The 26,488-nt window shown below is 35.8% G+C and overlaps 1 long non-coding RNA gene across 2 annotated transcripts; it reads right to left on the minus strand.

Moving 5' to 3' along the window:
* Positions 1-1,094: 1,094 nt before the first annotated feature.
* On the minus strand, positions 1,095-26,488 carry LOC135300017 (uncharacterized). 2 transcript variants are annotated; one of them, XR_010361879.1, is made up of 6 exons: positions 26,395-26,488; positions 16,518-16,626; positions 10,147-10,222; positions 7,371-7,446; positions 4,839-4,941; positions 1,095-3,345 (listed from the first exon to the last, which is right to left on the minus strand). It is a non-coding gene; the product is annotated as an uncharacterized LOC135300017 (long non-coding RNA). The 2 variants fall into 2 exon arrangements; XR_010361880.1 differs by lacking the exon at positions 26,395-26,488 and adding an exon at positions 18,778-18,862.

Raw genomic sequence — 26,488 nt, forward strand, 5'->3', positions numbered from 1 at the left:
CAGCTATTTGCAGTGTGCCCCAAGGGAACATGGCCAGTCAGGTGTTCCAGTGCCTATCTATCACTGCTACCCACTCCAAAAAAACCCACGAGTATATATGTGTTATATGCTGCTGTATAAATTTTTATCTACCTCTGTCATCTATTCTGCTTTTTATGAGGCAGTTTTCTGCCTAGCTCGATGTTAATGTATCCTTTGGCCTCACCTGGTCACTATTTGTGTGGAACAACCATGAAATCAAAGGAAGAAAGCATCTCAGCCATGTTTATACATGGTAAACTGTAGTCATATTCCAGTATTAGAGCTGTGAATGTCACCCCAAATGTGCAGGGTACCCACTGGATTTCTTCAATAAATATGTTCACATAGAATGCATTTGTAAAAAAATTGTGTTCCTGTCAGAAAATATTCATCTGTGGTAAACACAATCACTAAAGTGTATTTTCTATAAATTAGTAGTCTTTTTCATTGAATGTCTATTTTCCATGGAAATATAATATAGGGTTTTTTCCTAGGGAAATGTTGGTTCAGCTTAAGAGGTGACTACCACCCTCTGACATTTAAATGAAGTGACACAGTCTCCTAGGATTGTGTTTCAAACCTATGCTTAGCAAGACGCAAATCATTTTAGGACCTTCTTATTCTCCATTTTTAAAGGTTTGGATTTTGGTCTCTGTCAGACTCCTAAACTCTTATTATGAACATATTAGATGCATGCCTTGGTTTTTAAATGTTTGCGGTAGGATGATGTTCTGCTTAAGAATTAGAAAACTTTTAGAGGCCAAAATGAAGCATTTCTTTATTACAAATCACTTCATGCCTTGCTTCATTATATTTTATGTGCATTATTTGTTACTTATTTTTTTACATTTTCTCCTCCTTTTTTGCCATTAATGTAAAATAATTTATCAGTTTACTTTCTTCAGATTTTTGTTTAATATGATGAGTTATACACTTTCAACAGTGTCATGATGGAATTGAGATGTAAAGTTAGGAGTCAGAAATTAATTCTATTAAAATTGGCAAATTTTTGAATCTGGTATTTTATTTCAGAGTCTTCTCTATTTTGAGCCAAGTTATTTTTTATTTTTAAATATGGCTTTATTGAGGCATTCCTGAAAAGCAAGAAGAGTAGTGATTTGCCTCTCTTTATTAGACCATGGTAGATTTGACAAAACACTGAAAGGAACAAATACAAATAATCAAACAACAAGTGTAAAATGGTCTTTTGGGCCTTCAAGAGATACATTCACATTCTCTTTAATTTTCTCAAGTTGTGTCTTCTTTTTGGGAAAGTATCTTGGAAAGATTCAGCTAGAAGTTTAAAAATGCTGGAAGCATGAAAATTGGATAGACAATGGTTAAACTAGTTGCCTCCTTTACTCCTCACCTTCTAACTGAAATATGAAATGCTTTGGGCAAGAGAGATGCACCATTAAGCGAGTTAAAAGATGTGAAAAGAAATATCTATTAAATTTCTGAGTAGGTTTTCTACAGACTGGAACTGAAGGCCATTTTACTTGCTCACAGACTAACACACAATCAATATTAATTATAAAAAAAACCAAGTTAATAACATTCTTGTGATAATATCAGTACAGAGTAATGAACTGAAGCAACATAAAAGCATTTTTCCATATAGTGAACTCATACATGACATCAGAATTTTAAAAAATAGGTTAAAAAAATCTCTATGATCAGAAAGCTAGAGACTAGGCTTCACTTTTTTGTCTCTCTGAAAAGTTAAGTACAGCATACTCTGTAGTTATCACAGAGTATAAACAATAATGGGATTCTGATGTTTTTTCAGTAAGACTATGTTCAGAAAGGAGCAGCCCAGTTCAGTTTCTAGTGCTAATTCTGCATGGAGTACCAAGAATCTCAGTGTTTACAACATGGCATTATCAGTTGTTTAATCAACATGATCTGCCAGCACATGCTGTCATAAAAGTCATTCTAAAATAAAATAAAATGAAACATCCTTCACCATGCATTGTTAAACTCTATAATCTGACCATTTTCATCAGTTGTTATGCACTGCATAGCAATGATAATCCACTTTGCTAGGTAACAGCCTGGATTTGGTGGGAGGTGGAAAAAAAGGAGTGCTGATTAAACAGTTAAAAAATGTAAGACAATTGAAAATTTATCACATTTGAGCTTGATGCATTCCATTGAGAGGAGTTTCCTTTTTATAGGATTTTAGGAGACTGTTTTTGTCACACAGAAGTGTTGAGAATGTGGTGGAGATATATCAGTGTTTATATTGATCTGGACTGCAAAGTTGTGGAATGAATTGAGTTGCTTTTGTGTACAGACTATGCCCACTCAGCACAGCTATGATCTGTCTGGGTAGCATCAGCAGTGATTCAAGAGGTCTGGGCTGTTCACACATCCTACAAAAAGTACTCAGTGCAGCTGCCAGAAATACCACCTTGAACTTAGAGTGCTTTATCTCAGACTCTAAATTGTTCAGAACATTCAGCCACACCATTCTAAATCAGATTTTTATGTCAGTACTTTTATAGATTACTTCCATATTGCACTCGCAGCAAAACTGACACAGTGCTGCAGATCTGAAATCTTTAGGTGGGATAAAACATGTGAATTACTGAATATTAATGCTAATAAATGATTTATAATCTGACCAAACAAGAATACTCATGAAATAAGATTCTACTAAATCACAGGGTAATGATACAAATTTTACTTTTAGACAAGTCCTTATTTAAAAGCCAGCATAATGTAAGAGGTTATATTGTGTTTATCTACCACTCCAGAAAACAACTACTTTTTGGTTTATAGAATGTCTTAAAAGCATTTGAATAATCAAAGGGAAGAATTATATTAAAATCTTTTCAAAAATGGCACCATCTCTTCAACATTAGTGATTTTATTCATTTGCTTTAGGAAGGTGTTAAATCCAGTTTCGTTGTTCAAATGCATATAACTGGATCTTACTTTTTTTTTTTTTAGTTTAATGAAAACAACAGAGAATTGTGACTAGTATTACTGAGTAGAAAATATTTTGTATGCAGTTTTCACTTTTCTTTTGGCATAGCTCTTTTATTCTTCCATAGCATTTAAGAGAAAATTCCAAGGAGAGTGTAGTTTTAGCTCTTGCACAATCTGTCTTGACTGGTGAAATTGTGGATTCTTGTACTTATCTGTTTTATCAACTATCAGGGATGTTGACCCTTCAAGCCATAAATGCAATAGTGCGGGACTGACTATTCTTCTGGATTGTGGATTCTTAGGGCAGTGTCCATCTTGTATCCTTATTTGACAGAGCCTCTTCACTCATTTCTGTCAGTCCAGAGACTAATTCAGCACTGGAATTTTATTCTGTAGAAATTACAGAGAGATATACAGCTCCTTTAGGATCTAAACCTGCAAGATATTCCAGTCACATTAAAACCTTTGGAGAATGTTGCTGCTTAGTATGTGGAAAGTTCCAACTCCTCAGCTGCCCAAATCCGTGTTTATAATAGAGTTGGTGAGAAATTGGAATGCTTCCATGAAAGCATTGTGGTCTTGGAAAACTACAACTTTTGACAGTAAAATGGGCAATAGTTTTCTATAGTTCTAATGGTGTCTTCCGTCCAAAATAGTATCATTATTCTTTTCAGAAAGAATGTACATTTAACAGGGACACCAAATAAAGGCGTATTATTCTTTTTTACACAAAAAATGTTCACTTTGTTATACCTGCAATGACTCTTACCTATTTATTGTTGTGATGTTGATCATATTGATTAAGACAATGTTCTTAAGACTCTCTCTCCACAAATTTTGCCTCATGGCACAAGAGAGGAAAAAAAAGGCCCGCTTTCTGGCCTGCTTTATATATATTCTTTTGGTGTTTTGTTTCTAGAGAAATATATCCTACCAGTACATTTCTCACTACAGAAATTTTTTTGCCGAAGTAGGCACCAGAAAACAAAGACTATTAATGCAAAGTCTGGGTATTCTGAGGTGTGGTGTCTGCTGTAGCTCTTCACTGAACAAGATGAAAATTATACCCATTTACAGGATGACTAATATTTATCAAACTAATATACCATGAAGAAGGTGTAAAGACTATAAATAGTAAGATAATTCTATTAAATAATACAAAACCTTATGGTTATCATACAAGTTCCTGCTGAAGCTCCATCTGGAATACCATACATAAGCTGGTCACCTATATTCAGGAAAGATTAATTTGTACCAGAACAGCTGCTGAGGACTATTGAAATGCTGAAGGGAGAACTAAGCTTGTTTTGTCTAACAAAATATAGAGCTTGAAAAGGCATTGCATTGTTCTCAGCAAGTACATACAAAATGAAAACAGAGGGAGAGAAAATTCACATATAAAATCATAATAAAATTTGAAAGAACAAATGTATTTTAACAAGAGAAGAGTAACTTTAGAATAGACTTCTAACCACATGATTGCTAAAATTTTCTATGCAGGAGCCTTCGTAAATAAACTCAGAACTCTAGTAGCTGCCATTCAGGTGTGCTGGCTAGACTATTGCACAGTTTTCAATTGTACCTCACAAACAGAGCATCACTCAAATTTGGGTACTGCAAAACCTAAATCCTTTGCTGCTTCAGTTTGGACCAGAGCAGGGAGCGAGGGTGCCATGACAGAGATTCTGGCAACTCCACTTTCTGGCTATGCCCAGTGCATTCAGCTGAGGAGACATAACTATTGCACTCCTACTTAGCCCAGTCAATGCATTTGACTAAATGCCAAGTCAAAACTGAAGCATACTTCAGTAGTTCAGTCTTTCCTAAAGTAGCAAAACTGTAATAATTATGAATATCATTGATGGAAAATTTTATTCACTCACCCTTAAGCTGTACAGTTCATACAGCATTCATTCCAATAATCTTGTCATTCTGTCTTTATAAATAGTATTCATTATACCTCCCTGGGTTTCATACAAGGACTGTCTGAAAAACACATGAACAATATAATTTAATTACAGAAACATAAAATATATTAGGAATGATAAATGTATTTTTTGACCTTTAAAATGATGCCAGACATCATTCATTTCTGCCTTTTTATGCCTTGAGTGTCTTGAGTTTCAGAAAAAAACCACAAACTATTTTGATGGAAACTGATTCTTATTCCACATTCGTGGGGATTTGCATTGCTGGTGCTGTGAATGATATATCAGTTTTACAGTCACCACACAAGGTGCTAAGATCAATTTTCTCCAGGTCCCGTAACAAAAAATTATATTAGAACAGACAGAAATTATTAATTTAATGACATATTAAAATTCAGCATAATTCCAGAATGTATGGAAATTAGTAGGTATGTTTGAAATCAAAAGGAATTAAAACTATAAAATGCTATCTGCAGGTCATACCCTAATAACTATGCACTTTATTTTATATAGCAATATTGAATTCTTTCTTACAGTAATTTACAATTTCACCATCAATAGAAATCTTTACAAAAATAATCTCTGCCAAACATTAGAATTTCAAAAATCACAAGAGTGACTGACTAGGACTGTAAAATAAAGGTTATATTGATGCTTTCTTACATTCCAGAAGTTTATATATTTTTTGTCATCCTGTTAGTATTTTTTTCTCCTAAAGAATGCACTGCATTCATTTCTTAACAAAATTGGAACTGTAATAGTGAGGACTAAATAACATGGGCTGGCTCTATTATAACTGGCTTGGCAATAATCTAGATTTATATCAGAAAAGAGAATTTGGTGCAGAAGTATATTCCCCCCCCATAGCAAGGCCATGTCTTTTAGACTATCATATGTCACAGTATACGTGACGGTAAGTAAAAATCCCTCATGGTAGCCTACAAGCTTAATTTGGCACTTGGACTGTTGTTTTTTCTGATCTGCTGAAATTTAAAAAATACATCTTGGTAATAATATCTTTTTGCAGATGTTATAATTTTAACTATGTGGTAATTTTTAGCTGTGAAAGAAAGTTAGAGTAAAGATAGCAGGTATGTTCCAAGTAACAACCAATACTAGATATTCTTTTTTTTTTCCAATTCCTTTTTCAAGCCCAAGGCAAAAGTGTTGGTCCAGCACTGAAAGAAGATTAAGTACCTCCACTATTATTGCTTAGCTGTTATTGTCTGGTTGAATGACACAAACAGGAAAGAAACGTCATGGTGAAGACTTCTAGCATGCTCAGGGATTATATAACCTGTAATTAATTTCTTTTTCCTTTCTTAACTGGAATTCACCTTGAGACCATCAGTCATGAAATGAACATAGCTTTTTTACTGCATGGGAAAGGAGTAACTGCTGGCATCCAACTGTAATTGTGGTTGTTGTGGCTATTTCATTTGCTAAATAAAAGTTTAGCAAATTTCTCTTCTTCTTTTGCGTATATTGGGCCTGAGTCACTCCAGACTTCTTTTGGCTTTACTGTGCAAGTCTATATTGACAGCAGACAGAAACCCATGTGTTGATCACTTACTTTTATTATCTCATTTTTGTTATGTAAGTATATTACCTTTTCTCTCTGTGGATAAGCACTTCACTCATGAGCTTTCTGAAGCTGTGCTGCAACTGCTTAATTCTGCTTATAACCTAGTTTTAGTCTTTAAATTCTACTTGTAAATTGATTTTCACACCGTCAGCTGAAGGTCTTTCCCTGACGCCTTCTTCTCCGAAGTCATTGCAAGCACACTTTTGTTTCCTAAGTCACTGCTTGTGATAAGAGTTACCATCTCTCCAGAGAAAGGAAAATTTCACTTACCTTGTTCATGGAATCAGGATACACATCAGTCCTACTTAACTGTTAATTTAAAGAGCAAAAAATTTTATCACCTCTTCAAAATGAAGAGGTATTCAATTGGAATAAATATCAACATATCCTAAGGTCTGGAATACCACTTCACATGAATACACATTTGAATATTTGATTACATGCTAAATATACTAATCATTAAGAACAGTATGAAAAATATGATTTTCACTCTACAATTAATCCTGTGTAAATGTACACACTAAGGGAGTTAATTGCCAGTATAAAAAATATTCTTATTTCTACAGTTACAGAGAAGGATATGTGTAAAATCTACCTTCTAATACCTAATATATATTGTAAGCATTGAAACACTTTATATGTAGCATTAGAAAAAGGGGATTTCTGCATTAACACTAAGTAAGCTTTGATTCCTTTATATCCACTGAGGTTTATTCACCCTTCCAAGCAAGGTTAAAGTTTCCTCTACAGTGTCAGGACTGAGTAGTTGGGTCTCTCTTCCTTGCCTCCACCCTGGAACTTGGATCTCTTTCCTTTTGCTGTATAAAAGTTAAAATTATAAACAATTTCACCTATGCAAAAGGCATTCCTTAGCATCTGCATCTTCCTTTCTCAATACACACCTTGTTGATGTCTGTGAAAATTTTGTGTCAAAGAGTAAAAGGGGCTCTTCCATCAGCTATTAGTGCTGTCCTGTACCTGCAGGGGTGAACGTATCCATAGGTACAAAGACTTGGTCAGGCATTGCTCCTGTTCACACTGCAAATGCTCTGGGATCACAGCAGTGAAACAAATTGAATTATGTTGATCTCTCCTTTTCTACTGTGTTCAGGATAATGATGAAGTTAGTCCCCTTCCTAGATTCTTTGAAAACACTTGAAAACACTGTTCATGGTCAGCTTGAACAAATATTTCCTGGCACTTGACAAACAAGGTTCATATATTTTTGGAAGAAATAGGCCCAAAATAACATAGTATTTATCTGAGTGTAATAAAAAGGAAGAAGAATATCACTTTGGCCCAAAACTAAGAAGCCTGAGGGAAATCTTTATAACCAAACTTAAAAAAAATCTCTTTTAATCCAAAATGGAGCAGAATAGTGAAGAAAGTCATAAGGAAATGCAATAAATAAATTCATTAAGAACAGCAGCAGCTCAAAATGGAAGTTGACAAGATAGTAGACAACCAACTCATAGAATATTAAGACTGAAATAAATATGGCATAATCAGGATAGATTTAGACATCTATTTAGATGTGTGATAATAGTTGCTGCCCCAGTTTCCTTATTTTGAAGATGTCAGGGTTGCCTCTATTCAAGTGAGTTGAAATACTGTGAATTTGTGGGGTATTTCCCCCCCCCTACCACTAGTTGTTCTTTAGATTAATGAATATCTTTGGTGTTGGCACATTATTTTCTTCTCATCTTAACAACATTTTGCTGTTGTTGATACAAAAATGTACATGCTTTAAAAATGTATGCATGTATGGTACCTAGGTCAATGACCACTCAACTGGGACATTTGGGGAATAGGAGTATAAAAACAGAGGAGGAAGCAGACTTATCCAGAGGTAAAATAATCCCTGAAACGTTGATCCATCAAACTGCAAAATTTTAGCTAAAAAGCCTCCCTTAGCTATAAGTCACATGTTAGTTTTCAAAACGGGCAAGTCATTTGTAGGCAGGAGTTTTTGTTTTATGAACTTTATAAAGTATGGAATTAACACAGAGCTGAGGTTCAGAGCAGATTTTTTTTTCCCTGGGGTACAGTAGCTATATGCAGATAGGCATATAACATAAAATTCTGGTTTTAGTCTGAATTTACTTATTGCAGTTATTCTAAAACATATTAAAAAACCCTACTCTTATTTTTAATAAATAGTTCCAGGCAGTTCTTAACATTGTTAGTACAGCTCATTAATATCAGCTGTCTCCTGCACTCTCTTCCACTTTCAAAATTAATTAAACTACTGGCACATTAACTGGAAGGAAGAGGCCATAGCTTTTTCATGCAGAAAACAATAAGAGCATAAATCAAGAGAAGCAATCCTAATGTTTTGGAATTGACCTTATGAAGGGGTACTTTGCCAAGTGACAACAGCATCTGTTCAAATGGAAAAAAACAAACATAACAAGTGAAAGGAACACATCCACTTCTCTCTCAAATATTGTGGAAATATTGCTCATTGCTTGCAATCACCTACCACATCAAGAACCCTCTTTGGTGCCCATTATCCCATCCGTTGTACCATTAGCAGTCAGCTTCCTCTTGCCTTATAGTTTTTCACCCACCAACAAACTTGCAATCTTAATTTGGATATAAAGAGACATAATATTATTATGATAACTGACGTGGTATTTCCCATTTTGTCCATTAATATTTTTTAAATGAATTTAGCCTTCTGGACCATATAATATTTATAAATATACATATATTTATATATGAATACTACCACTGAATCAGCTTAAAACAGCCACAGAAGATTGATACATTAGATTGTTGCAGAAGCTTGGAAAAGGACTGGATTTTTTTTCTGCAGTTGTTAAAACAGTTGGCAGCATGCATCAGAAAGAAATGTTTGTGAAAACTGACATTTCATTGGATTTTTACTCACGTATCACTGATGAAATGTGTCACACCTTCCCCTGTGGGTGAGGCACTGCAGATTCACAGCTGCAGGCAGTGTCCTGGCTCTGCAGGCTGGGAGCAGGAAGCACCAGAGTGGTGCCTGGGTGTTATGCTGCTGAGGAAGCTTCCTTGGGCACACAGCTGGAGAAGGCTTCCCCTTGCAAGCCCTGGGCTGCTGCAGGGCTCCAGCTCTTTGCTCATCCTGCACAGCTACCAGGCTATGAACCCCAGCGCTGCTGAAGCACCATCTCCCAGGAGGGAAGGAATGGGGGAGCCCTGAAGTCTAAGCACAACCTGAAGGGTTGGGACTCGAGTTTTCACCAGCCTTTCCTCCTGCACCCAAGGACCAGGATTCCATTACCCTTCTCTAAGGGTCCCTCTTGACTTTTCAGATTTATTTCCACATGCAACCTGCATCTAGTCTCCCCAGTTATCCCTCAGGAGGAACAAGATTTCTGATTTGTAATTAAAACACTTTGGATGATGTGTCAGACAGATGCTTAACAAACCTTGGGGACTGACTTTGATCACAGGTTCTGAATATACTGCTGATTGATATTTAAAGTAATAATTCAAGAGACCCTTTTCCCCAGAAGCTTACATGCCTTTGCAGATCTGTGAGAACTGATTATGTTCAGTCTGTATCCTTGTGATCTGTCTTTTGTGATTTGGTTTAAGTGAGGAGTTGACATCCTTTCTCCTCTTTCCCATGACACAGTCCTCTCTTTCTCTTCCTCTTGGCCCCATGTCACCTGCCCTGTGTAAAAGTACCTGGATTTCTGCTCAAGAATAGGCTCCTCTTCGGATGCCCCATTTCTGAAAGCACTGGTGATATCCACAGAATACACTGGAAAAAAATACCAAGCAGATGTGACAATTTGGACTCTTCACTGGCAGAAAGTATTTGGGAAAGTTATTGTTCTGGTTACCAAGCTATAAGACTTCTTTCAGGACCCCTTCTTTGCTGGGTGTCACTGAGAGCACCCACTCCAATGTGTGACCTTCAACAGAGTATTCTGCAGTAACACTGCTCAGACAAAGGCCTGAGTTACACTTGGGTACAAATTAGAATTAATGCAGGAGGCTTAAGGTTTTCTTCTCTTAAGGGGCTTCCTGCTGGAAGACTGTGGCAAAAGTTGACTGAAGCAACTAACAGAGTTTTTGCCTAACACAGCATGTTCTGTTGATTCCTCAAAGGTATCAAACATTCAGGATAAAAAAGGCTGATTGCTGATGCACCTGTATTATTTAGACCTTTTAATGTTGCTTAGCCAGCTTCCACTCTGACAGAGTCATCCCAAAGCACTTATCACTCCACTTTTCTAGCAGACTTTCTGCCCACCATGTTCCTTCTCTTTAGAAACAGTAAAGGTGTTTGGATTGTGCATGGTTCCCTGTGTGTTCTTTAATATGATCTTGAGACTAATAAAACTGGAATGCAGCAGATAATAAGCACTTTCTTGTTCCCTTACAACGACACATTATCTTGCCACTGTCTTTAATGGATCTAATCATGCAGCCTGCCACCTCTAAAAAGCTACCAGGACTTTTAAGATCAGAATCCTACTTTTACTTGAGCAAAAACAGTGTTAAAAGCATCTTTTAAAACAGAACAACTTCCGATTACTTAAGAGAGACAAAATGAAGGGCATCCCAAACATGCACCCTAAAGGGCAGCCTCTCGTAGGCTTCCCCGCAGGCTGGAGTCCCTTAGAGACTTCCTGCACTGTGCCCATCCAATCTCCATGCAGCTCCACACCATGTTATCTGCTTCCAGGAACATCACTTTTTTCCCTTATCATGTCTGAGAGTTGCCGTTGTGCCACCCTTAACTTGTCTCATCATTTCTCAGTGTTTACAATGCCCACTCTCCCCTGTGAGACATATCCTACCCTGGAGAAGCTTCCCTTCCCAGCAAATTTAGCCAGCACCAGCAGCATGCCAGGGCAGGGAATGGGACAAATGACTAAAAAATTCCCTTTTTATTCAGGGATTTACACCTAATCCAAGCATTTCTTACTTAAAGGTATCAGGCACAGCTAACAGAAAAATCAAATGCCATGTACCACAGTTCTAAAAATGAGAACAAAATAATCTGACGTATACATATAGATGTTTATGTAAAGTTATAGGCATAAATACATATATTTTGCACATACACAAAATGAGATATATTGTTATACATACAACTTCTAAGGCAAAAGAAAATAACTGTAGACAGGACTAAATATTTTTGTGATAGGAAAGTATAATTTTATTCCTACTTTGAAAATATTTGGCGGGGGGGAAAAATTACAAAGAGCCTGATTAAAGACCATTCATAGACCTGAAGGATGCATGTGGTGATGCCGATGACAGCCACTCATTCATATATTCCAGCCCCTGTGTTCTGTAAATTCCTCCATGCCTGGTTCCATCCACCTCCCCCGTGGTGCCTGACCCAAATGCAGTTACCCTTGCACTTACCTCCAGACTATGCTAAGTACCTTATAATACAAAACTCTGGAGTAAGCTAGTTTCAGTTTCACCTGGTGATGGTTTTCTACTTAAATAGTCAATGGTTGAGAGAGACAACAGCACATCAACTTAATTGTGGGCATATTTAATTGAAATTCTTGTTCTGAATATGATTTTCATGTCTCAAATCCAAACATCTGCCTGAAAGATATTTGAAAGGCGGCATTTGTTCAGTATCTGCAGTTAATATAGGCCACTGGGCTCAGAAGGCAAAGTCAGTCATACTTGGGGGAATGAATGAAGTACAGTTAAAGCCATCAGGTCCTAGAGTCAGTCTTGATGCATATCCAATACTGACAGGGTCACAGTCAAGGGGAGATACTGAGTGTAACCACCCCAATATACATCATAGAAGGAGTAAGAAGGAGTTCTTCTTATAATATGGGATTAATACCTTTCAAGCAAGGGAGAAATTGATTTTGTGCCTCCATCAACCAAGATGAATTCCCTAACCAGGCAGGAACAGAAAGAAACAGGATTTGTATCACTTTCTTCCAAGCTTTATTAATCTACTCTTTTCTACATTTTTTTTTTAATAGTAGAAGAACCTATGATTTTTTTTAAGTGAACTGGACTATTTTAAAATAATTATTTTATCAAAAAGGAAAATATTTCCTGTGTTACACCAAAGCTCCTACACTGAATATAGGCCGTAAACTGATTTCTCCTTGAAAGGTTTTTCAACCTCTTCTGAAATTTTATGAAATAGGACACTTAAAGCTCACTTGTGTCAGCTTGTTACCCTGTCTTTTCGTCTTAACAGTCTTCATAGACTCCTTTTAACTATTCTAGCAGCCTACAGCAATACACCATTGGAGCACAGTAAATCACACAGGACTCACAAAGTTAACACAGTCTGCCAGATAATCTCAGCCATAAAATAATATTGCTATTTCATTAAGAAAGAATCCATTCATTTAAAGGTTAGGTATTAATGCACTAAATGGTTTTGCATAAAATTCGTATTACAATGAAACCTTTGAGTTTCTTGCTGCCTAATATTATGTAATAATGAAACGAGAACAAAGTACCCTTTTAAAACTTCCAATTTGAAGTTACGCTTTAGTTGCAATGAGACATCTAGCAAATTTCTCAAAAGTTTAATTTAATTACTTAAGTGATGAAAAAGATGGTTTAAGTTTCAAGTGATATCTATCACAATTAGCCATATGCACTGACTTCCACTCACCACTAAGATCAGCACATTGTGAAAGATAACTCCTCATTGAGACACACCAGTAGGAGACATTTGTGGACAAATATTTATGAACAGGCAAAGCTTCATTTAAACACAATATTTACAGCAGCAAAACTTCTGACCTTCATCTTTCAACTTCCATTTTTTTTGGTGTTCTAATGAGAATGAGTGCTTTAAAATGCATCATGTTTTGTAAATAGATGCCGCTTTGTTTGTATACAAATTCTTGTAAAATATGTTTTCTCCATTAAAAAGTGGAACCAGCTTCAGTCAACCAACATTTTTTTAGCTTAACCCAAGCATAAGATCTCTAAGCCCAAACAGAAGAGTGCAACATTATGACATTGGACAGGGAGTTTTAAGGCTGCAATTCAGTTGTCGCTAACAATAGCTTTTACTGTGGAAAAACCAGCAATAATAGTAAATTTCATTTATGAAATGCTGCTCTCAGAGTTACAGGGAGTTTTGCATCCCAAGCAAGTAAAAGCAACATACAAAACAGATCTTTTAAATTCTGCTTTAAAAAGCCAAATCCACAACATCTTTCCAAATATAAATAGGAATTTCATTTCATTGTAAAACATACAGTAAAAGCTCAGACACTCACAGTCTTCAAAGTACTTTTAGGATAAAATCATGAATTGAGGTATTCTTACCTAAAAATTATACCAATATGAAAGGGAATAAAAGAAAAAATGAAGAACTAGGACCCAATATTGCCAGAGTCCTTATAAAAATAGGAAACCGAATGCAAAACTTTAAAATTGAAAACATAATCAAAAGAAGAAAACCACTACTTTTTTTTGTTTCTTTCATACATTTTTCTTTTATCTATAAGTCTGACAAAAAAATCTTTATCTTGGCAATAGACCAAACCAAATAATACATTATATATTATATAATATATATAATATATATTATATATAATATATATTATATATAATAATGTGTGTCACTAGTGAGTTATGCAGGGCTCCATCTTAGAATCTGTGCTCTTCAACATCTTGATAAATGACTTGATAATGACTTGATGCATGACTTGGAAGGGATACAGATCAAGTTTATAGACAATACAAAACTGGGAGAGGCCCTGAAGAGAGACCTTGATAAATTAGAGGACTGGGCAGTCACCAACCAAATGAAGTTCAGCAACAGCAAGTGCTGAATTCTGCACCTGGGATGGGGAAATCCTGGATATACAGAGACTCGGGAATGAGATGCTGGAAAGCAGTGCTATGAGAGGGACCTGGGGGTCCTGGTCAATGGCAAGTTAAGTGTGAGTCAGCAGTGCCCTGGCAAGCACGAGGGCCAACCCTGTCCTGGGTGCATCAGGCACAGCATCCGTGCCAGGCGAGGGAGGGGATTGTCCTGCTCTGCTCTGTGTGCTGGGGGCAGTTATGGGCACCAGAACATTACAAAGACATTAACTGTGGGAGAGAGCCCAAAAGAGGGCTACGAGGATGGTGAAAGGCTTTGAGGGGAAGGTTCATGAGAAGTGGCTGAGGTCACTTGTTCTGCTCAAACTGGAGAAGAGACTGAGGGGAGAGCTCACTGCAGTTACAACTTCCTCCTGAAGAGAAAAGGAGTGGCCAACACTGAGCTCATCTCTGTGGTGACCAGCAACAGGGCCCAAGGGAATGGCCTGAACTTGTATCAGGGCAGGTTTATGTTGGATATCAGAAGGTTCTTCACTCAGAGGGTTCTCCAGGGAAGTTGTCACAGCATCAATCCTGACAACATTTTCAGGAACATGTTGTGACTCTTGGGGATTGTCCTGTGCAGGGTAAGGAGTTGGGCTCAGTGATCTTTGTGGATAATTTCCAACTCAGCATATTCTGTGTTTTTTGATATCTTATATCTCAGTGGAAAATGAAGTTTAAATAAAATGTTTGACTTGTGATTCCAAAGGTATGTTGCTCTGGCCCTTGAAAACAACCACATATTAAGGAAAAAAAAGTGTACTCAGTGCTGTGATGTGAACAGAATATGGACTCCTTCTGCTTCACTTGCATTCAGATTTCTGCCTTGAAAGAACAAGATTTGTTGTGCCTTGAACAAATCCTAATCATTAACCAGGTTGTGTGCCATAATCTGGAATGTTTTAGTGCTATCTGTCAAAAGCAGCTTTAATCACAAGGATTTTACATCATGTAATCACCTTGTCTTAGTCATTTTAACTGGACAAATCAATACTTATTTCTAAGTGACAAGTTCTATGAGAAAATCACTATTTATTAATCACAGAAAAAAAATTATAATGCTGATATGTTGCAGATGTAGAGCTCCAGTACTGATTATCTGGTCTGCATGAAAGTTAAGGATTAAAACATCTTTTAAAGTACATAACTGAGTATTGTATTTTTATTCTTTTTCTTTATAATAATGTATATTACATAGGTAAACAAGGCAGCAGAGGATGCAACAAAGAGAAGACACCAGTGGAAGCAGGTTTTACTCACCATGACACTTTAGATTAATTATATATGTTCACAAAGACATATATATAATTATAGTGGAAGAATCTTGAGATTGAATTGGAAATTGACATATTCAAATATGGCAATGAAGTAGATGATTTGTTATGTTAACGAAGCAGATTTATAAGTGTTGCAATTGCACTGATCAAATGGGCAAAAAATAAAACCTCCAGCCCCACTCAGTGTCCAAGAGCCCCCAAAACCAAAACACAAGTATTCTTCTTCAAGGTGTGCAATCAGTTACTAATGATAATTATAGAGAAGGAGAAACTTCATTAATGAGACAAGGGAGAGAGATGCCAAAGGTAACGCCAACATCAATTCACAAAAGTGCATATACGTTAAAGTATGTTATGTCTCTGCTGCTTTAGAGAAGGCTAGATCATTTGGTAATAAAAAAGGCAAGATTTCAGTCACAATTAGTCCAGGCTCCCAAACAATTACTGTAATACCACATCCAGTTGCTAGTTTATCCAACTAAAATACTTTCTTTACCTATCCCCATTTCTATATCTTTCAAAAATATACCCAGTGTTCAACCATTATTGCTCAAAAATCTATATATGTGTCTTTCATTTTGCTTAAAGCTTCTCTAGACAGTCCCAGCATTTACTGTCAGTGTTCTAACTGAAATTACATTTTTCTACAGTCATCCTGTACTTCTAAATGAGAAATAGTTTTACATGCTCTGTGCTGAAAGCCATTGCTCTTGACATTTGAAACATAAGGTTTGTGGTGTTCTTATAGCTGAGCTCAGGCAAAGAAGAGTGTGAGTGGTTAACAGAAAAGCTGCAGCATGGCACCAGCTGGGTCATGAATATAAAAGTGCCTGTTGTCCTTTTAAGCCTGCACTTTAACAAGGCACAATGAGAAAAGGTCTATCCATTTTCTTTGGCTAACATCTTTCTTGACAGATAGCAAGCCATGTGTTCTGTGGAGTTGAGTCTTACCAGGTGTTGCCATGTAGCCTCCATGATGAAGCACAAGGAATTCTTCCTTTTGTCACAGCCCCCCATCTGGGACTCTGTCCAGACATCTTCAGCCAGGAGCACAGCCTCTCTGAAAATGGCATATACACAGCTTTGAAGTATAAAGGAGTTTTAGGGAGCTCTGTGGCTGAGCATTGTCACGCTCATCTTTCCTGATACAGCACACCAAGACCATGTACCACAGCACACAGGTGCCAGACAGGTGACACCCAGGCCAGCAGTGTTAGCCTCAGATCTACACATGACAGGTCCTGGATGCTGCTGAGCTGCTGTCTCCCATCAATTGACAGCTCTGACCACTCAACCCAGTGACCCCCAGCAAAACTAATTAGCCTCCCTGTTTTTTCTTTTGGGCTTTAAACCATTCCTTGCTGTTGTTTTTCCTCTTGCTTTATTAGTGATCTTGTCTCAGCAATCCTATTTCTCTAACTTTTACTTTTCTCTGTCTCATGGCTCTTTCTCCACACCATGAGTCAAGGTAACAAATCTAAGGCACATGGGCCATATCCTGAATACTTCATATCCACCCAAGTAAACCCCTGCAACAGGGGGAGCACATGGCAAGGATTTCAGGAAGAGAGTTTCATCAGAGATCCTTGAGAAGATCGTCAGGCACAAAGCCGGCACACAAGCAGTAAGTTTTGTAAACCTCAGCAACAATGACCTATATTCCTCACTGCTATAGACATGCTCCCCAGTTTAGTACCTGCTTGCTCATGCATATACAGGCTTATATCTATGTAAGCTTGTGTATACATATATCTATATATATCAACAGGCTTCATAATAACTCTTACACATATAGAAAAGAGCCAGTTGCAGCAACTGAGATTATGAATGCAGATAGAATAGCAAAACACTTGCATGCTTTACACTTATTTTCTCTTTTAAAATAATTATTTTCCTAAAATCTGCCTTCTATAAAGTATTACAAGACAGTAGTGTGAGATTAAAGTAAAATATATTATCCAATTAATAATTAAAAAACAAATATCAACTTTCAAAACCTTGCATATTAAAATGAAGAAAGGATAGAACCATCTCTGTTTATAAAAAAAGTCAATTAGATTGCTTTTTAAAGCAACATGTTTCACAAATTGTGCCTAAAGACAGTAAGAAATACTTGTCCCCAAGGATAAAATCAGAAATGCAGAAGCAGCAGAACCTCTGCTGTGTTGTACTGTGTTAACAGTGATTTTCATTTGCAAACCAACACAGCAGTTGTTCATTTCTTCATCTGAATAATGAGCAAAATGTCCAGTGACCTTTTTCTGTAGTTTTCTGCCTATAATCATGGAGCAGATATTGCATTGTATTGCACTCTGGTTCATAGGGTGGCCAAATGTGACTGCCTATGTGGATATTCCAAACCATTTAAAAAGCATCTCTTTCAAAACATGAGAAATAGAGTTTTACATAAGATGAAGCTTTCTGAAGCGCTCACACCGGGCTCATGAGGTGAATAATGGGTGCTTTTATGTGAGTAATGGCACCACTCCAGGAACTGCTGAACTCATGTACAAAATGTTCTCCATATGCCTCATTGATATAGACCATTTGATTGCAAATGTGCTCTCTGGTATTAATCAGTAGATTGTTAATCTTAATATGGTCTTGTGTTGTCACTAGACATTTAAATAAATAAGCAATATAACAGGGAACTTTTTCCAGAGATACGCCAGTAAATGTGCATTAGCTATTTCTGCATGCAGTGAAAGACTGCAATAAATATAAATAGCACAGAAAAACTCATCTGGCAACATCACAAAAAAAGGTAGTATTTTCGTGCATAGTCTCCAAAGTTTTTCTACATAGGTTTAAGATAGAATCCAAAGAAGTTTGAGTTTCCACAAGGTCTCATGCTTTCTCTTATCCTCAGGTTTTATGGTAGAAGACAGAAGAGTGTATTAGTAGCTCTAGAGTGTGTTATATTTTTCTTTGCCACCTCTTATTTTGATGAGTGACTTCATTGAATAATAAATTTTAATTTGAAAGAGACAACAGGTACATCACAGAAATAAAGCCATAAGACTAGGATTTGGTCCATATTTTAAAAGAAAGGTAAATATTTTGGGAATGGTATAAATTAATTATTCACATATAAATAACACCTTTCTAACAAAAAGAATATAAAATGGTCTTGGCACAGAAACGCAGGATAAGAGTAAAATGAACTTCCTGCATCATCTTGTTATTATTGTAAGATATAACCGTATTTTACCTCAAACCTTGTTGAGTTGCTTGTCTCCTCTCCACTCTTCAACCTGCTTCAGAAGGTGGGAGAGTCTGGAGGAAGCTGCAGGCTTGAAACATTTCAGGTGTGTGTGAGGGGAAAGGGAAGGTTGGGTCCTGCTCTGGCCAGGTGATGCTCTGGTCTGCACCCCTCACTAGCACAGGCCAGCATCCCAGCCCCCGCAGGGACTGCCAATCCCTTCCTCGGCTCCTGTGCTACACCTTGATACCTTTATCTTGCATCTTTCTGTCCCATATAGCCTCCTTAGATTATCAGTTCTTATTAATAAAGGATCTGGAAATAGTTTACAATGGCTACATTCAGTAGATGCCTATAGATCTTTCAATGCAGAACCTGAATTGCATTCCTTGCTTGTTCCTCTTCACCATCTTCAAAACTTACCAACATCTGACTCCCTAGTCAATGGATCATCTCTTCCATAACAATAATCACATGATATTTCCTTTATAATCTAGTTGCCTTTTACTCCTTTTCATCAAATAATCATGGTGATTTCTTTTAGCTTTTAGTAATTTGGTTTTGGTATTTTTTCCCCCCATCCGTTTTGTTGCACTCCTTCCACGTGATCTTTTGCTTCTGCAGTCCTACTTTTCTTTGTCTTGAGAAAGGAGTCTGTGAATAAGTCACTAAATGTCTGAGTTAAAAAACACATGCAATCTCTTCTCTCTATTTTGTCTTATCCAAAGGAAAGAAAGCTTTTAGCCAACATCTCAGGAACCACTAGAATGCAGCTGAAGGCTAAGCCACCATGAAGACTGCTGAGACACCCACTGTCACTTGCTAACCACTCATTTCTAGGTCAAGTAAGATATCTTTTCTATCTCAGCAATGCAATTGCAGTAGTGAAACTTGCAATGTATCAAACTGCCACTTTTGTATTCATCTTCAAACTGGAAAGAACTTCTGACATTATCTTGAATATAGACTTCTATACCTCATGTCCCAATTTAACAGTTAGCCCTTCTTTGTCCTAAATATTTCTCCTTATGTCAAACTAAGCAGTGAGAAGCCAAGGGAAAAAAAAAATCATTGTATACCTCAGCCATGTAAAAATTATTAAGCCAAGCAACAAAAATTAATGTATTTGTGAGAAAGACTAATTTGTTTTGTCATGTTTAAAGCAAGTAGGATCATATATTTTAGTTCACCTCTTTAGAAGGTGTAGAAACTTGTTATGTAATGTCAAGGCATAATTTAATTTTCTATGATCTCAGAAGGTAAATCTCTTTGAGAGGCTCTAAGATGGTTGGAAGCAGTGATTCTAAGCTATTAGTATGAAATACCCCTTGGTTTTGATTTTTCATTCCTGGAAGAGTGAGGCATCTCACAAACAAGCTACTATGTCTTAGAATTTTAAACTCCAGGAAGGCAAAAAAGAAAAAAAAAAAGACAATAAAGGAAAAACACCCACCCACTCCCCCCCCACCCCCAGCAAATGGATGTTTGGCTGATTCATTTTTTCATTTCTGTGAAATCTCTATGTCTTCATGGAAGTTAGTAGAGTTGAAATAAAATTTTGAACACGAAAACCTAGATAAGGGATCCATAGCTCTTAAATGTCATTCCTGAATTATAAGGTTATTAGTGCAAAGAAAAGAGAAAATCAGATTTTACAGTGAGGTAATAATTTGCTTTCAGTCTATGCTGTGAACTTAGGTTACTCTGCGTTTTTTAACGTTATGTTTTGCATGGGGGAGATCTGCAAGTTGACACTTCAAAACATGAACAGTTATTTATCAGGTTCAAAAAGACCAATCTCTTAATTCCATGAGCATTTCTTTGTGTAGGCCAGTGAGGACTTGGACAACTACTATGCATTCTTTCACATATCATCCTTAAAAAGGAATTTTTGCTTAACTGCTAACATTATTTCCACTAAGCAAAATGTCAGGAAAATAACTTTGATTCTACTTTCCAAAAAAAAATTTTTTTAAGGATTTCTGAAATGATGTGTACCAAATTCATATTGTTAGATGTCATTCTCCTTTAATGTCATTGTAATGGATGTTCTTATTTGAGTTCTAATTGGACTATAAAAGTCTTCAATTCTACAGCTGATGTGTTTACTTTTTGCAACACACTGAGACTCATTCATTTTCATTGTCTTCCAGTCAAGGTTTCCATTTTCCTTTAGCAGACATCAAGAAATAACATTTTTAAAAATCCTGATTTTAAATAAGTTCTCTTATAGTGTTACAAGTTATTTTCTATAGTGTAAAAATGTAACAGCAATCACCTTGTTCTCCTCATCAGCTGGATGTGTTGTCATATTTGCTAGTATTTATTAAATTTTTCCATTTCTACTATTGGGGAATCCATATAAAAAGCAAGCCCACATGCCACACACAAGATTGGTATATAAATTTAAAAAATAATGTGTGTGCCTTCAAAATCTCTTTGTTATAACTGGATACCATTTTAATATTTCACTAAAAAGATCACAGTTCTACACGTGTGCCAAGTTCTGCTTTAAGTTTATTAACACTAAGCATTTATAATAGAGTGATCTTCATTCTCTAACAAAAAAAGACTAAAGTTAATTTATTACATTTCAGAAGAAAAAAACCCCCAAAATCTGCCTGTAGCCAAGGCTCAGGGAAAGCACATAGTATGCACAATTTTTCCATGAACAGACTTGTGAAAGAGTTTTGCTCCTGCGATAGTTAGAATTTAACTCTTATTAAATTTTAATAGAGCTATACTTTTAGTAGGAGTGATCGCCAAGTAACTACTCTAGTAAAAGTAAAAGCATAAGTATCTAGATATGCTTTCTATAATAAAACAAGTGCTTGGAATAAGTATCAAGGCTAAGGGAATGAAAGTAATACATGTAATTATTTAAAATTTATTATTTTAAACAAGAAGTAATTAAAAAAGGAACCTGAATGCATTTAGGTACAGTTTAACCAAATGGCAATTTATGCCCTGTAGACCCAATCTTTTATAAATATTCATTATTTCTGTTCTTGCAACAAAAATACAAAAAGATTTTTCTATGGCACATCTGACAGACAATTGTCATGACAAAAAATGAAGAGGGTTATTACATAAGTTCATTTTTTTTGCATGAAATGATTGTCGGAAGACCCAGTGGAGGGCTCAGTTGCTGCCTGTTAGGTTTGGATCCTCTGACATGGGTGAGACAAAGTTGAGGTCAGTGGGGAGGACAATCATTTTTTTCAGCACAATTGTTCTAATGAATTTCAGCCTGATATTCGCCAATGTTGACATCCCAGTGCATTTTACATCTTACCCAAAACTTCTGCCTTAAGTATAAGCCTGTCAGTTCTGTTATGCACAAACAGAACCTTGAGGCATGGAGGTTTCTGTGGCTACTTAATCTGTTAGCTTTGCTTAAAAATTAAAGCCACGGGAAATAGAGACACATTAATATGTTTTTCCTTTGTAGGGTTATTTTTCAAAACATATTTGCAGAAGGAAAAATTTCCCACATATTAATGAGATAGATCTTACTTAGATTTAAGCAGCCAAAAATAGTAAATGCCATAGGTTAGCCTCATGCTTTGTGCTCCAGCTGTGGTTTAGCTCATTAACTAGTTTGCTAGAGGGAATGATAAGAATTTACTGTTAGGAAACTTCTTTTCTAAGGGGATTTTTCCAACTTTCTCCCAGCACTATTATTAGGAGCTACCATCTATCTTACCTTAACATTTAAGCCATTGACCTATTCTTATTCTCTGTCAGAACTTCTTAATAAGTTTAGTTCAAATGGAAAATGAAATGCAGAAGGAAATGAGATATCAATATTCTTTTTTCTTATAATGAAAAATGAGATAAAATCTAAAGATAAATTAATAGACTTCAGGAATGAACCATTGGGGCACATGGAAGTAGAAATCACTCATTTTGCATCTAAAACAACTCAAGAAATCCAAGTACACACATCGCCATCTTATTGTAAAGGTTTTGTACCTTCTCAGTGATATCTAACGAGCAGCTCCTCACAGCACTGACTCCTTCTTCTCAGCACAGCCAACAAACTCCATCTCAACCAGCCAACCTGCTCTTTTACAATACCCTTCTTAATTGGATCCAGCTGTGGCCTATTAAGGGCAGGCTTGTTCTTAATGCTTGATAATTGGCACAGCTGTAACTCCTTAGGGGTGAGATTGCCTTCACCACTATCTCTATTCTCCTACATTTTATCTATCTACATACACATGCATGGATTTTGTTACTGACCTACTGTTATTGTAGAAAAAGATGACATTTAGTATGATATTACAATCAATGAGATAAAAATTAGTGTCAGTATAAAAGCCAAAAGTGCATGTGTAACTAAATGGAAGATGTCAGTATATTTGAGTTTAATGATAAAATTTAAAAATTGACAGCTGTATTTGTAGTGTATATAAAAGAACTTGAACCAGGATAATATTTGAAATAAAATCAATGATGTCAAAGAATTAATTCTGAGTTTTATTTACTGGGGATAGTAAATATTTCTGAAAGGGTTTAAACTCAAGTTCTGTTTATAATTGAATAGAAGTAAAAATTTCATCCATAGTTTTAAGTATCTTTTGTCTACCACAAAAGCCACAAACCAACAGACAGTTTGTATGTCTGGAAGGGAACGGAAAAGGAAGTGGTGTTTTGAAAGTGGGGGAAAATGGGCATGGCAGATGAACAATCGCCAAATTTTTTTAAAAGTCAAAATATTTCAAAGAAGTTAGAAGGCCACAAAAAATCAAAACTAGACATAGTCTCAGTGGGAAGCATCAATGGAGAACATATTTATGTGAGAGCAAACAGCAGTTTTAGACACAACAGCTCAGCCAGCTACAGACCAAATGTTTATAGAGATTACAAGTGGGAAAAATATCAGTGAGCTAAGTTTAAATTAGAGGGTGATGTATAATTCAGTGTAATATCCATAGGGGCATATGAACAATTGCTCTTCTGAAAATTCTTTACATCTGGCACAAGAAGATTGCCTGGTCACAAAGGGGAGAGACTACACTGAGGAAAGGGGTAGGAATAATGATCACAGATAACACAGAGAGTCTATTTAGCATGGAAATTTCAGAAATACCCCCAAGGCCTGATCCTAAGATGAGCTTGGCTCTTTCATTAATTAAATTAATAGCTACATAGTAAGCATTCCAAGTATACCAACACACAGCAGGTGATTTACTCAAGGGCAATGCAGATGTATTTGATGGTAAAGGCACTGTTCTGTTAAATATAAATCTCAGACATGAACCAGCACAAATCTTTCAGTAAGTCACCCCTCCTTCCTCCTTAGCCACAATTTTTACATGGGTGTTTCATACAGAAAAAAAAAAAAAGTAGGAATAACAGTGAAACAAACTGTAAATTAGGAAAATATTCTATGGGAAAACCAATGCTGTAAGAGATTAGCAGTGTCAATAAATGTACAGTGAAACCAGATGTATCTAGTTACACTGGATTATAGCTATTTTTTATTGTATAAGACTTTAACACTAGATATGAAAATCAGAGATTTGTGTAAAGAGCTTTAAAAAAATGGAGCGAGAGAAAGAATTGGGAGACAGGGATCTGCAGTCATGTAATTAAATAATTTTGTATCTATATGAAAAAGTATGATACTGGGGGCCATATTACATTGGAAAGACAATGGAGCAGAGAAGATGCATTAAGTCTAGCCAGATACAGAACCACAGCTACAGGCTTCAATATCCTACTTGTATTTGACTAGAAAATACTAAACTACTTTGCTGGAGATGGGAAAGGGTTAATCAGGGATGAGGTTATATATTACCTCCAGTACAGGACCTGTACCTAGGTTCTGCATTTATACACCCAGAAGCAGTGTGTTTGTGTTGTTTCATTCTGTAATTGTGTGCATGGAGTCTTATATCTGAAGGAGAGATTCATCCACTTAGGTTTTTGAAATGATTAAATTACATCTCCTGTATTATCTTTATAGCATACTTGTAGCATAAACTCTAAGCATCCTTGTTGTTAGCATTATGAGAATTTTGGATGTCATGGGTTTTTTCTATTTATACAGGGCATAGACCCTTTTTTAATTTAATTTGATTAATTTTGTCATAACCAAATTTTGGCAAGTGCAGACAGAGAACTATTGGATCCTTTAGGAGCTAATTTCCTCTTATCTTGATAGTTTTCTAACTTTCAGTCTTCTTACTTCTGTGCATTTATATAATTGTTTTCATAAAGAATTTGTTTTTTTAATTCAAGCCCTATTGCTTAATAATATTAATTTAAAGCAAGCTTCTTTCCATTTGGTCCTTTGGCCTAAAGCTAGAGATGTTATAAAATGATTGTCTGAATTGTCCTTGCTGAAAAATTTTGAAAAATCATGAGAAAAAATTCAGTCCCATCATTTATAAATATAAATTCAGAAAAATGTTACAGTTTCCTCTTTTTCAAACATGGGTTCATGCATTTGCAAACAATTTACGTTTATTTTCACCAACCTATATGACAAACAATATCTGGGAAAAACAACTTAATACAAAATATTCATAAATTACATTTTTCATAAATCATGCTTGATCAATTTATTTTCCTCTACAAAAATGTTATAATATAATTCTAATTGTATTGGTTGAAGAGAGAAGATAGGTAGCAATTATTATCAGTCCCTTTCTTAATTAAATAGGGACATACAGACATAAATAAATTTTGATTTTCTTTTCAGTCTCTCTTTATATGTTTATATAACATTAAACAACATAAATACCCCCCTCCAACTGCATCCACAAAAAACCATAAACTATTTCTTATGAAAAAGGATTGATTCCATTAGTATAGAATTCTGCTTTAAATGATGAGCTTTTCGTACAATTTGACAAATGTTACAGTAAATCTTCCCTACATAGCAAAAAAACCCAAACCACATGCTAACTAACCCTTAAAACATTTCTATACTTACCATCACCAGAATAGAAAACACATACATATATACATATGTATATATATATGTGTGTATATATATACACACACATATACATATGAATACATATGCACACACACATGTATATAATGTACATATTAAAAAATCCTTCTGCTTGCTATTCCCCTGCTCAGCAGCTTGAAAATGCTTTCTGGGAAGGCTTGATGCCAATTCAATAAGGGCATTGCCAAACAGGTGAAATGTTAACTGATGAAATTTCCCAAGACCAAACCTGAAATATTTCATAGTTTTTCTCCCTCCCTCTTTTTTTTTTTTTCTTTTTTTTAAGGATCACTTCTAGGCATACTTTAGGTATTATATCTCCTGAATCTTCTCCAGCAGTCAGGTAGAAAGCTGAAGTGATAAGATTAGCACATGCTTCTTCCCCCTGGCTTGTAAACATTGTGCCATTTGGTTTCTGACCTCTAAAATGAAAGGTGGAAAATTTGTCATGAATTTAATTTCTCAGAAAGGTGGTTTTTTTTTTTTTTTTTTTTTTTTTTTTTTTTTTTTTTTTTTGAGGAGATAGAAGGGATAAGTATTATAATACAGCTAAACATTTTTAAAAGGCCTGAATGGAAAAGCCAACTGCTCTGTAATATTAATTTATGACAAATAATATCTTAGAAGTCTCATACATTTTGACATTTTTGACTTACCTTATGGGTGGATCTTATTGTCATGATTGGAGAGCTTCTTTTTATGGTGATCTTAAGTTGTGAACTATATTTGCTGCTGTGTGTGCAATACTAC

Source organism: Passer domesticus, chromosome 4, assembly GCF_036417665.1.
Source record: "Passer domesticus isolate bPasDom1 chromosome 4, bPasDom1.hap1, whole genome shotgun sequence".
Classification (NCBI taxonomy): domain Eukaryota; kingdom Metazoa; phylum Chordata; class Aves; order Passeriformes; family Passeridae; genus Passer; species Passer domesticus.